The sequence below is a fragment of the Nannospalax galili genome, unplaced genomic scaffold, assembly GCF_000622305.1.
Source record: "Nannospalax galili isolate Female #2095 unplaced genomic scaffold, S.galili_v1.0 scaffold155, whole genome shotgun sequence".
Classification (NCBI taxonomy): Eukaryota; Metazoa; Chordata; class Mammalia; order Rodentia; family Spalacidae; genus Nannospalax; species Nannospalax galili.
Window position 1 is genome coordinate 6,341,671 of NW_008339923.1, and position 10,699 is coordinate 6,352,369.

The 10,699-nt window shown below is 41.3% G+C and overlaps 1 protein-coding gene across 4 annotated transcripts in view; it reads left to right on the plus strand.

Annotated features, from left to right (window-relative positions):
• Ptprm (protein tyrosine phosphatase receptor type M) overlaps positions 1 to 10,699 on the plus strand; it is a 794,765-nt gene that overhangs the window by 283,196 nt on the left and 500,870 nt on the right. The gene's annotated exons all lie outside the window — the stretch shown is intronic.

Here is a 10,699-nt window from a genome sequence, read left to right on the forward strand (position 1 = left end):
ATATTATCACATCCTCCTGTATCTCCAGTTCAAGGTATCTGAAGCCTTCTTGACTCTGTGGGTACCTGAACTCACATGCACATAACCACACACAGACGAGTAATAAAATATTTTTTTAAAATAATAAAAATAAATATTTTAATGAAAAGGAATCCATTTGAGTTGAAAGGTTGATTTGTAGTAATTATTTTTTTATTGAAACAGTTTGCTTTACTGAAAATTTTTTGCAGTGTCACAACAGAGCATTATTTTTTTCTTTTCAACATTTTGCATAGCAAGTCTTTAATACAGTTCTGTGAAAATGTTAAGAACCTGTTGAACAACATCGATAGAAGGAGTGGGTCAGCTGTGAACCTTGTTTCTTTTCTTCATGAGCACGCCACCAAGGACTAACATTTTACATCTCAAAGGCTAGTGGAGAGGACCTCACACTTTTTTTCTGCTGAGGGGCAGTAAACATACTGAAGTCACTGCCCTAATATCAACATTTGGCATATCACAGATGATACAAAAGATGTCAGCAGGAATCATCCCTAAACATGGAGGCATCAGCCTTAAATCCACCCTGAATACTGTTTTCAACTTGGGAGAATAAACAGCTGTATTAACAGTGATGAAGTAAAGGGAAACCACTTTTCAAAGCCTACTTCCTGTTTCCTTCAATAAGGCATCAACCTCAGTGGAGGTTGTCAGCTAGATAGAGCCAAGACAGTAGCAGGCAGGTACAGACAGGGGCTGGGCATCAAGGGCTGCTGGCCCAGTGCCTTGCGCTCTAGTCAGCATACACAGGAGAGATGGTAGTTATCTCCTGATGGTTTTAGAAATGTAAATCACAGAGGGAACCATCCACTTTTGATGCAATTATTATCCATTTGTTTGGGGAACTTTTTCTTTTTGAGACAGGGTCATCTTGTAGCCCCATTTGGCCTGGTACTCACTGTGTAAACCAGGCTGGCCTTGCTCTCACAGAGATCTGCTGGGATTAAAGGGATGCACCACCACACCCAGCTTACTATGCATTCTTATTGGGGCCACAGTATATGCAGTCCAGATCACAAAAAAATCATGAGGTTTATATAGTCCTGAAATAGTATTAGGTAAAGATATATTCACAGCATACTTTGTCATGTAGCTTTCATACTAGTGGAGAGTGGTGTTATGTGTTTTTGTGGTGCTGGGGAATATACACAGAATCTGAAGCATGCTGGCCATATACTTAACATAAAGGGAAAACTCTCATACTTTCCCTTGAACTACTTTCCCAACCCACAGTAAACATAAGTGTACATGGATAAATGAACTATTCAGAAGGATTTCCCATTTAATAATAATATTGCATGATATAGTAGACTCAGGAACATATCCTCTTAAGAAACACTAGGTAAAACAAAGTCACCCATGTGCCTTTGAAAAATATTTATTATATTTATTTATTTGTATATATGTGCACGTGTGTGTACACATGCCACAATGCACGTGTAGAGAGATCAAAGGACAATTTGTGAATATCAGTTTTCTCCTTCCACCTTGTGGGTCCTAGGATCAAACTCAGGTTGTCTGGCTTGGTGACAAGGACTGTTACCCAATGAGCCATCACATTGGACCCCATGATTCTGTTTTGTAAGAATGTTCAGAACTACTGTCATATAAAAGTCCAAAGTGAAGTTTAGTTTCATTGACTTCTCCCATGTTCAAGACAGGTGACTCCATACTGAGAGACTTCTGCTTAGGGATACATTTGGGGATAGCAATGTCAGGCTATTTAGGTTCCTTGTATGCCTTTACGTCCTAGGACTCTGTAAAGAGTTCCATTTCTCACTTAGAGCTGGCTGCAAAATATGGAGTTGTTTTCATCTAGGTCAAGATTTGAGATGTGTAGCTGTTAGACCAGGGCAAGTTTTCCATTGAATTATACCCATCTGCCTCTGTGCTTTGGTTAAACCCTAGAGGTCCCTTTGGGTATGACTTGCTTTTTACAGTCCTTCCCCCAGTGTGATCTTTATTAAGCATTTACAGAGTTCTGAAATGTGCCTCCTCAAAGTAAAGTCATCCTCCATAGCAGTTAGTCTGTGTAGCACTTACTATTTATGGCAATAGTGTTCTGCAGGTCTACTCACAATTGTAACCTGCATGGAATACAGCTAATTGCAGCTTAATTACGGCTCCTTAAAACACAAATTGTCAAGTATTTGGTGATTAACACATATTTAATTCCTTAATTAATGTTTGGCCTAATTGCTGCTCCTCAGATCTTCCCTGCTGGGGCTCAGAAGGAAAGTGCTGGCTACTACCTGCCTTGGGGCATACCTGCTTCCCTGGATTTTTGACACTGACTTCCTGCCATCTGAAGAATTTTGTCCTTTTACATCCACCTTCTTGCTTTGTTGTTCTGATGAAAAGAAACAGTTCTGGGCTTTGATTGCATGTCCCCTCCTCCCTCTCCTGCCCTCACATATTTCAGATGCCCCTGCAGCCAAAGAGTGCCAATCGATTTCTCTGGGCTCTTTCTAATCATACTTACAGCTCTGGAGCCTCTTGAATCTGACTTGCTTCTGAAGAGGGTTATCCTGAGTTTAGTCAGAGTCCAGAAAGACAGTGTTTCATGTAAGTGGTGACTTGTGTAGGGGAAGATGGGTAGGTAACCTGGGAATCCCTTCCACGGCCCTCTCATAAAGCAGGCCTGGAGAGCCCTCCATGAACGAAGAGTGGAAGGACAGAGTCATCAAACAAGAGAGTGGTAGTTCACCTGAACCTCCTTGTTAAAATAAATTCCTTAGCTATGCTGAGGGTCCTGGGGGAAAATTAGGAATGGATTCCAGCTGTGCCCTACTTCAAATTCTTTGTGCAGGGAGGACACCAAGGATTCCGGACTTGGGAGGCTAAACCAAGGTTTACCCTTTTCCAGCTGACAGCTTTGCTGGTAAACTAGGAATTGAGGGAATAGAAATGGCTTGATCTTGCCCACCATTTCACATTTAACACCAGCCTTTACTCCCTGTGCAGCTGCCTGGGTTTCTGAGCTGTGCCAGCGTTACCCCATTTGTTTCCTCACGAAGCTCCTAAGGCCCCATTGAAAGCAACAGTCTTCATGTGCTGGCTACTTAAAGGAGGGATTTTAGAGCTGATTAGATGAGCACTTTCAGAATTGTACTCCATAAATCCAGCAGCTGCAGGAGGCAATTGCTAGCCAATGAGATTTAGTCAGGGCTGAACTGAGTCTTGGTCTGTAGATAACCGTCTCAGGGTCTAGAATGTTTCTGATTCTGCAGGGGGATCACATGGCAGATGTGGGGCCCAGCTGGGCTCTGGCATCAGCTAGGGCATTTGCAGAGTATCTCATGAATCGGCTGTTCCCTGAAGTATGTTTGGAAAATAAGGATATACACCTGAAAAAGAGCACATACCTTGATTCCATAAATTCCTTGGCTATGGACTTCATTCTAAATGTAGGACAATTGAATTGCTTCCTGCCTTTGGGACAACCTGGGGAATTTGATGTGGCAGTGATGTATAACTCTCCCTCAAGCATGCACGTGAGTCTAGGCATTTACCCCTATGTTCTACATTCTGTGCTTTAACAAGATGAACAGTCTGTTTCAAGAAACCAATGGGGACCAGAATGTTCTCACTTTATTATTAACTCAAGCTGCATCCAGGAAGTTGAGCAATTTGTGTGATGGCCTTTTCATCTTCACATTGTGTTTCTTCACTTCTTAAAATGTGCCACGCTTCTAAATTTCATTCTCAACCTGTACGTGGTATGGGATGATCAAAGATGTGATGTGCACCTGCTCTGTTCTTCATTCTTGGGATGGGCTGCTACTTGGTGCTTTATCAGAACTGTCCCCTTTAATTTCCTTTGTTTTGTGTTCTGCTTTAATTTCCTCCTATATCCTGTTTTATATAAGAAGAAGATGAGCTGTGATCATATCACATTCTTTTCTAAAGGGAAAGAGAACCAAAAGGAAAGTGAGGAAGGTCATGTTGACTGGTAGGAAAAACTAGATAAAGTTATTCAGGAATGGACATGGATTCTGGGAGTATAGCGCAGTGGTATGTCCTTGCCTAGTGGAAGGCCCTCATTTGGAGCATCACAAAGCACCAGTAATTAGTTGTCCTGAATATTTTGTTGCCCTTTGACTGTCTTTACATAATGAAACATGGTCACATTTTCTGATAATATACCAATAGAAACAAATACTTGAGTATTTTACTCAATATCATTCCTTTCTGTGTTTTCTTCTTGCTTCTAGTAGTTCTATCATTATGTGGTCTAGTCTGTCTCAGTCACCTGAGTGCTGGGATTGCAGGTGTGTGCCACCACGCCCAGCTAAACAATTAGCTTTTTCTTGTCCTTTTTCTGTGATGAAGATGGAACCCAAGGTTTTGTGCATGCTGGGAAAGCACTCTGCTATTGAGCTACATTCAACCGGCTCCACTTTTCTTTTCTTTTTTTTAAAATTTTATTTGTATGACTGTAATGTCTGCATGTATGTAAGTGTACCCATGTCATACAGTACCCAGAGAAATCAGAAGAGGGTGTCAGGTCCCCTGAAACTAGAGTTATGAATGATTGTTAGCTGCCATGTGGGTACTGGGAACTAAACCCAGGTCCTTTGTAAGAGCAGCCAGTGCTCTCAACCACTGAGTCATCTCTCGAGCTCCTAAACTTTTTTTTTAATGTGTGTGTATGAGTGTTTTACCTTTATGTATGTAAGTGCGCCATGTGTGTAGCATTCAGAGACCAGAAGAAGGCATCAGATTCCCTGGTACTGGAGTTATAGTCAGTTGTTAGTTACCATGTGGGTGCTGGGAACTCAACTCAGGTTCTCTGCAGGAGCAGCCAGTGCTCTTAACTGCTGAGCCAGCTCTCCAGTCCCTGCTCTGATTTTCTTAATGTCACATATTTTTGTGGGTTTTGTTTTGACTTTTATATATTACAGAAAATTTTCACTACTTGTGTTTCTATTCCTTTAACTAATTTGGCAAAACAGCATAAATTTTCTAAAAATAGGGACCCACCTTTGGTTTTTAAGTCCATGCCGGAAAGGATCTGAGGATAGAGGTATACCTTTGCATGCGTGTGTCTAGGGAATTGACATGACTTCTACCCACACATTTCCCTGGGCGGGGAGGGCATTTGTGTTGGTAACAAATCCATTTTTCTTTGCTCACATGTACAAGGGAAAGTAGCAAGAGAGAGCTGATTGTGCTCTTCACTGAAACAGGGGGGATCAGGATGCTATAGTGCTCATCAGCTTCCTTTCACCTTGGCAGACACCTGGAGGAAGACTTGATGTCAGCCATGCACAGGTCAATGGCCAAGAGGGCCTTCCAGGAGCATAGGAGAACCCAGTCAGTGGCTTAGCCAATTGTTTCCTATCTGACAGCTGCTTTCTTGGGAAAGCAGCATCTCATCTCCTGAGAAGTATTAGTGGAGAGAACGAGCAAATGTTGAGTCTGTTCCACATATCCATATGTCCCATGGCTGCAATTAATACCTGTGAGTCATCAGGAAGAATAGAGGCAAGACCCAGGGATCTGGAGTAATCCAAGAACAGAAATATGATGGATTCTCGTTCTATGTAATACTCCACTGTCACAGAACACTGAATTAGTGCACAGAGTCATCTCCCATGGGGAATTGGTTCCAGGACCCACTCCCCATATATAGCCAAATATGGAAGGCTCAAGTCCTTTGTATAAAAATCCCACCACATCGTTTAGAATCCAGGCATAGCCTCCTGTAGCCTTAGTCTTCATCTCTGGATTACTGGTAATCTCAACCACAGTGTCATGCTGTGTGGATAACTGTTATGCTATTGTTTAGGGAACGAGGATAGTAACAGAAGAGTTGGCTGTGTATTTCATACAGACCAAGGTTTTTTCCCCTAAGTATTTTCCATCCACAGTTGTTGAATTTGTGAATATAGAACCAAAGATATGGGGGATTTTTTACACCGAACTATTGCTTCTGTGGTTCCCATAAGCCACTAGTCATAATGTGTTTGACCTTGTTTTATGAGCACTTCCATGTAAGGATGCCTTATTTAACTTGTGTTAATTCATTAACATTTTACCCAAAACCAACAATGCTATCCATCTTACCCAAATAAACCTTATGTAATGTGTTTTTCCTCTCTAGGGCCCTTCATAGCTTCTTGTGCCTAGGAACAAACACTAGGCGGCACTTACGCATTATATTTGGTTCTTTTCAAAATGGAAACCAGCAATATAAAGCCCCTAAATGTGAAAGGTGAGGGACTAAGCAGGCCATCATAAGAACACTTTATATTTAACCATGTGGAAACTCAAACAAGGAGACAGAGCCTGCCTTGATGAACCAGCTAGGACTGTGTGCAGTAAACAGCTGAGGCTTTGCTAGTCTCTGAATATCTATGGCCACAAAAGCACCGTAAGGATTGATTTGAGGGTTACAAACAAATTTTAGGGTGGCTGGAAATTTACATGCATACAATTGCTGACTAATGAAAGTTAATTTTATTTTCCATTAAGCCAACACCAAGAGAAACAATGTATCATCAAATACTGTATTGTAACAAAATTATTTGCAATAAGAATGACTCAGGGATTTGGTCATATAATCTCAGTATAGATGGGGATAGAGGACGAAGGCATTTTTTTTCTAAAACATTTTAGTTTGAGGCCTGGGAATCTGGCTCAGTCTGTAAAGTGCTTGCCATGTAAGCATGAAGACTTGAGTTCAGATTCTCAGCACCTACAAAGAAAGCCCAATACAATGGTGCACTCCTGTAATCACAGCTCTAGGAAAGTGAAGACACTAGGATGCCTGGGGCTTGCTGGCCTGCCTTCTAGACAAATTGCTTAGTTTCATGTTTGGGTAATGATCTTGTCTCAGAAAATAAGGTGGAAAGCAATTGAGGAATACACTTGAGGTTGACCTCTGGCCTCTAAATGCATGCCTATACAACAGGTATAAACACACACACACACACACACACACACACACACACACACACAGAATGTATTTGGGTAAAACCAAATTAGTTAGCTAGAATTGTCAACCTGACAAAAGTTGGAGTCATCTAAGAGAAAAACCTTTATTGATGAATTGTCTAGGTCAGATAGGCCTGCGGACATGTCTGGAGGGGATTATCTTGATTGTTAATTCTGTAGGAGGGATTAGTCCACTATGAGTGGTACCATTGCTGTGCAAATGGTCTTGGACTATATAGGAAAGCTATGTAGGCATAATCTTAAGCAAACGAGCAGGCTTCCTCCATGGTTTCTGCTTCAACTTCCTGTTTGAGTTCCTGCCCTGACTTAATGATATACTGTGACCTGCAAGTATAGTCTTGAATAAACCCTTTCCTCCCCTAAAGTAATCCCAGAGTATTTTATCACAGAAACAGCAAAACTAAAACAGGAAGCGAACAATAACATGAAGTCCAAATCTTGCTGACACCAGGGAATATGGCATAAAATAACTAAGGGTGAGGTAGTGATATTAAAATATTATGAATTCTCAGTAGTTCCATTTCTCTTTATTCAAAAAATTGATATCTGCATTGGATTGTATGATTTTTACACAATATCTGAATGTCCTATAGGATAATTAGCATTCATTGCTTGGTTTGCTATGCTATTTAGTTTTGGTCAACTTGACACAAACTAGAGTCATTTGGGAAGAAGGAACCTCAGTTGAGTCAATTGAGGTGTTTTCTCCATTGGATTGGCCTGTGGGAATATCTGCAGGGCATTTTCTTGATTCCTAATTGATGTAGGAGAGCCCAGCGCACTATAGGGGTGGGGGGTACCATCCCTAGGCAGGTGGTTCTGGGCTGTATCAGAACAGTAGGTGAGCCAGTCAGGGGAAGCAAGCCAGTTAGTGATATTTTTCCATGATCTCTGCTTCAGTACTTGGCTCTAGCATCCAGCCTTGAATTCCTGCCCCGACTTCCCTCCATGCTATATTATGACCTGGGAATTATAAACTGATGTGAACCCTTTCCTCTCCAAGTTGGTTTTGGTCAGTGTTTTATCACAGCAAATAGAAAGCAACTAGGGCATTTGGGCATGTTGCAATTATATTTCCTTAAGATCTGGTTATGATGCTTGAAGTCACAGTAAGGTTTTAAAATACCACCTATGCAATAGAATTGAAAACTAATGAAGCCAGACGTAGGGTTTTCTCCTGCCATGACTTCAGTGTGAGGGTCTACATGGAGTGGCAGGCATATTGTATTTGGCTGTGACAAAGTATTGCTTTTGACATGTGCTTTCTTGTTAACCAGAGTAATGACAGTGTGTTAGAGAACCAAACAGGAAAGCCTCTCTGAAAACAGGAGGCTAGATAGTAAATATTTCATGTTTTGCAGCCCCAGACAGTTTCTGTGGCAACTAGTCAGCTCTGTGGTTGTTGTCAGAGAGCAGCTGAAGCCAAAATATAAATGAATGAGCATGGATGCCTGCCAATAAAACTTTATTCATGGATGTGGAAATTTGAATTTCATATCATTCTTATATATCACAAAATGCTATTATCATTTTGATTTTCTTCCACCATTGAAAAATATAAAATCATCCTCAGCTTAAAAACAACACAGAAACAGGTGGTGAAGAATCGCGCTCAACACACAGGGACAAAACCAAGTTTCGGGATGCAAAAGCAAGAGGAATTTATTCATACACAGGCGCCTGCGGACGCAGAGTCCCGCTCGAGTCAGGACTTGCGTGCCGGGCTTAGTTTGGGGGCGCTTTTTATAGAGCAGAAGCAAGGTACAGAAGCAGATGCATGGTTACAAGATTATTATTAGTGCATTTCAATGGGTACAAGGTATGAGGAAACAGTATTGCCAAATTCAGAGGGGGCTATGGGTGAAACTGATTGTTATCGTTAACTTCCCAGTAGGGGCTGTTATCACTAACTTCCCGGTAGGGGCCTCAGGGTGGTGGCAGGTGGTCCAACTGCAAACGTCCTATCTTCCACTGCTAGTTTCACAAGACCTGGGTTAGAATCTTGGCTTATCGAATGGCTGATTACAGTTCTTTTTCTAAAATGGCCTTCCTGCTGTCAGTCGGGTCCTTCAAAAGAATTCCCCTTTCTCTACAGCCTCCCCAACATTTGGTGTCATTAGTTTCTTGATTTTAACAAGTCTTACTGGGGAAAGATGAAATGTTAAAGTGGTTTTAATTTGCATTTCCCTAATGATTGAGGATTTGAACACTTTATGGTGTTTCTTAGTCATTTTTATTTCTTTGCTTGAGAACTCTATGTTCAGGTCCTTAGCAGATATTTTAATTGGGCCATTTTTTTTCTTGTTTCTTTGTTTTTTTTTTTGTTTTTTTTTTTGTTTTTTTTAGTACTTTTTATATTCTGGACATTAAACTCCTGTCAGATGTGCTGATGGTGAAGTTTTTCTCCCACTCAGTGGGTCTCCTCTTTGTTTCCTTAGTCGTTGCTTTTGCTGTACAGAAGCGCTTTAGTTTAATGAAGTCCCACTTGTCAATTGTTGACCTTAATTACTAAGCATCTGAGGTCATATTTAGAAAGTACTTTCCTATACCTATATCTTGTAAGCAGTATGGATTACTCTTAAAAATCTAAAAATGCATCTACAATATGATCTGGTTATGCCACTCCTTGGCATACACCAAAAGGACTCATCCTACTGCACAGATACTTGTACATCCATGTTTGTTGCTGCTCTTTTCACAATTGCTGAGAAATGGAAACAACCTAAATGTACCTCAAGTGAGGAATGGATAATGAAAATGTGATATATTTATACAATGGAGTTCTACTCAGTCATAAGCAAAGACGAAATCCTGAAATTTGCATATAAATGGATGGAACTGGAAACTCTTTTACTAAGTGAAGTAGCACAGACTCAGAAACACAAGGGACATGTGTTACTCCTCATTTGTGGATCTTAGCACCAAATTCATATGTGTGAGTATATATCCTGAGGTAACTGCAGGAACCAGGGAAATGGAGAGGGATCATGGAGGTAAAGGGAAGGAAAGAGCCTGAGAGAGGGGATACAGAAAACAGATGCTATTACCAAGGAAGAAATGGGGAAAGTTGGGGTATTCAACTGAGAAGGGAAGAGGGATATAAAAGGAGCCATGGGGGTAAAGGGAAAGGTAGCGCTCAAGAGAGGGGGGAATCACAGGAGCCAGGTATGATCAAGGGGAAAATGGAGGTACTTTAACTGGGAAGGGAGGAGGGAGTTTAGACATGGAGAGAAGAAGTAGAGATACATAAAGATTAAGTGGTATGAAAAGCAGAAGGAAATTTAATAGCTCCAAAGGGTACTGAAAAACATCTAATATCTGAACATGAGTGCATGTGCATACCTGAAGGCTATATAACAAGAAACATGGTGCCAGACAGGAGAAACCTCCCCTCCAGTTGTTGATAGGGAAGTCCAAGAGACTCCCAAAATAACACAGGCTATTGCTGTAGCCCTTGAATACCTCCCAGCATAGAACTGGAGAAATGGGCAGCAGGACCCAACCCTACCAGAACTACTGGCAGCTGATCACTGCTGGGTAAAGTAGAGTTGACATTTAAGGAGGAGACTCTAGATAGGCTGACTAGGCTCCAGTGGATGAACTTGTAATGAGGGACATGTGAGTACACAAACTTGATTCGATAGGCCTTATTAATATAGATGAAGGAAAACCTGAAATCCGGTGGGGGGGCATGGAGGGC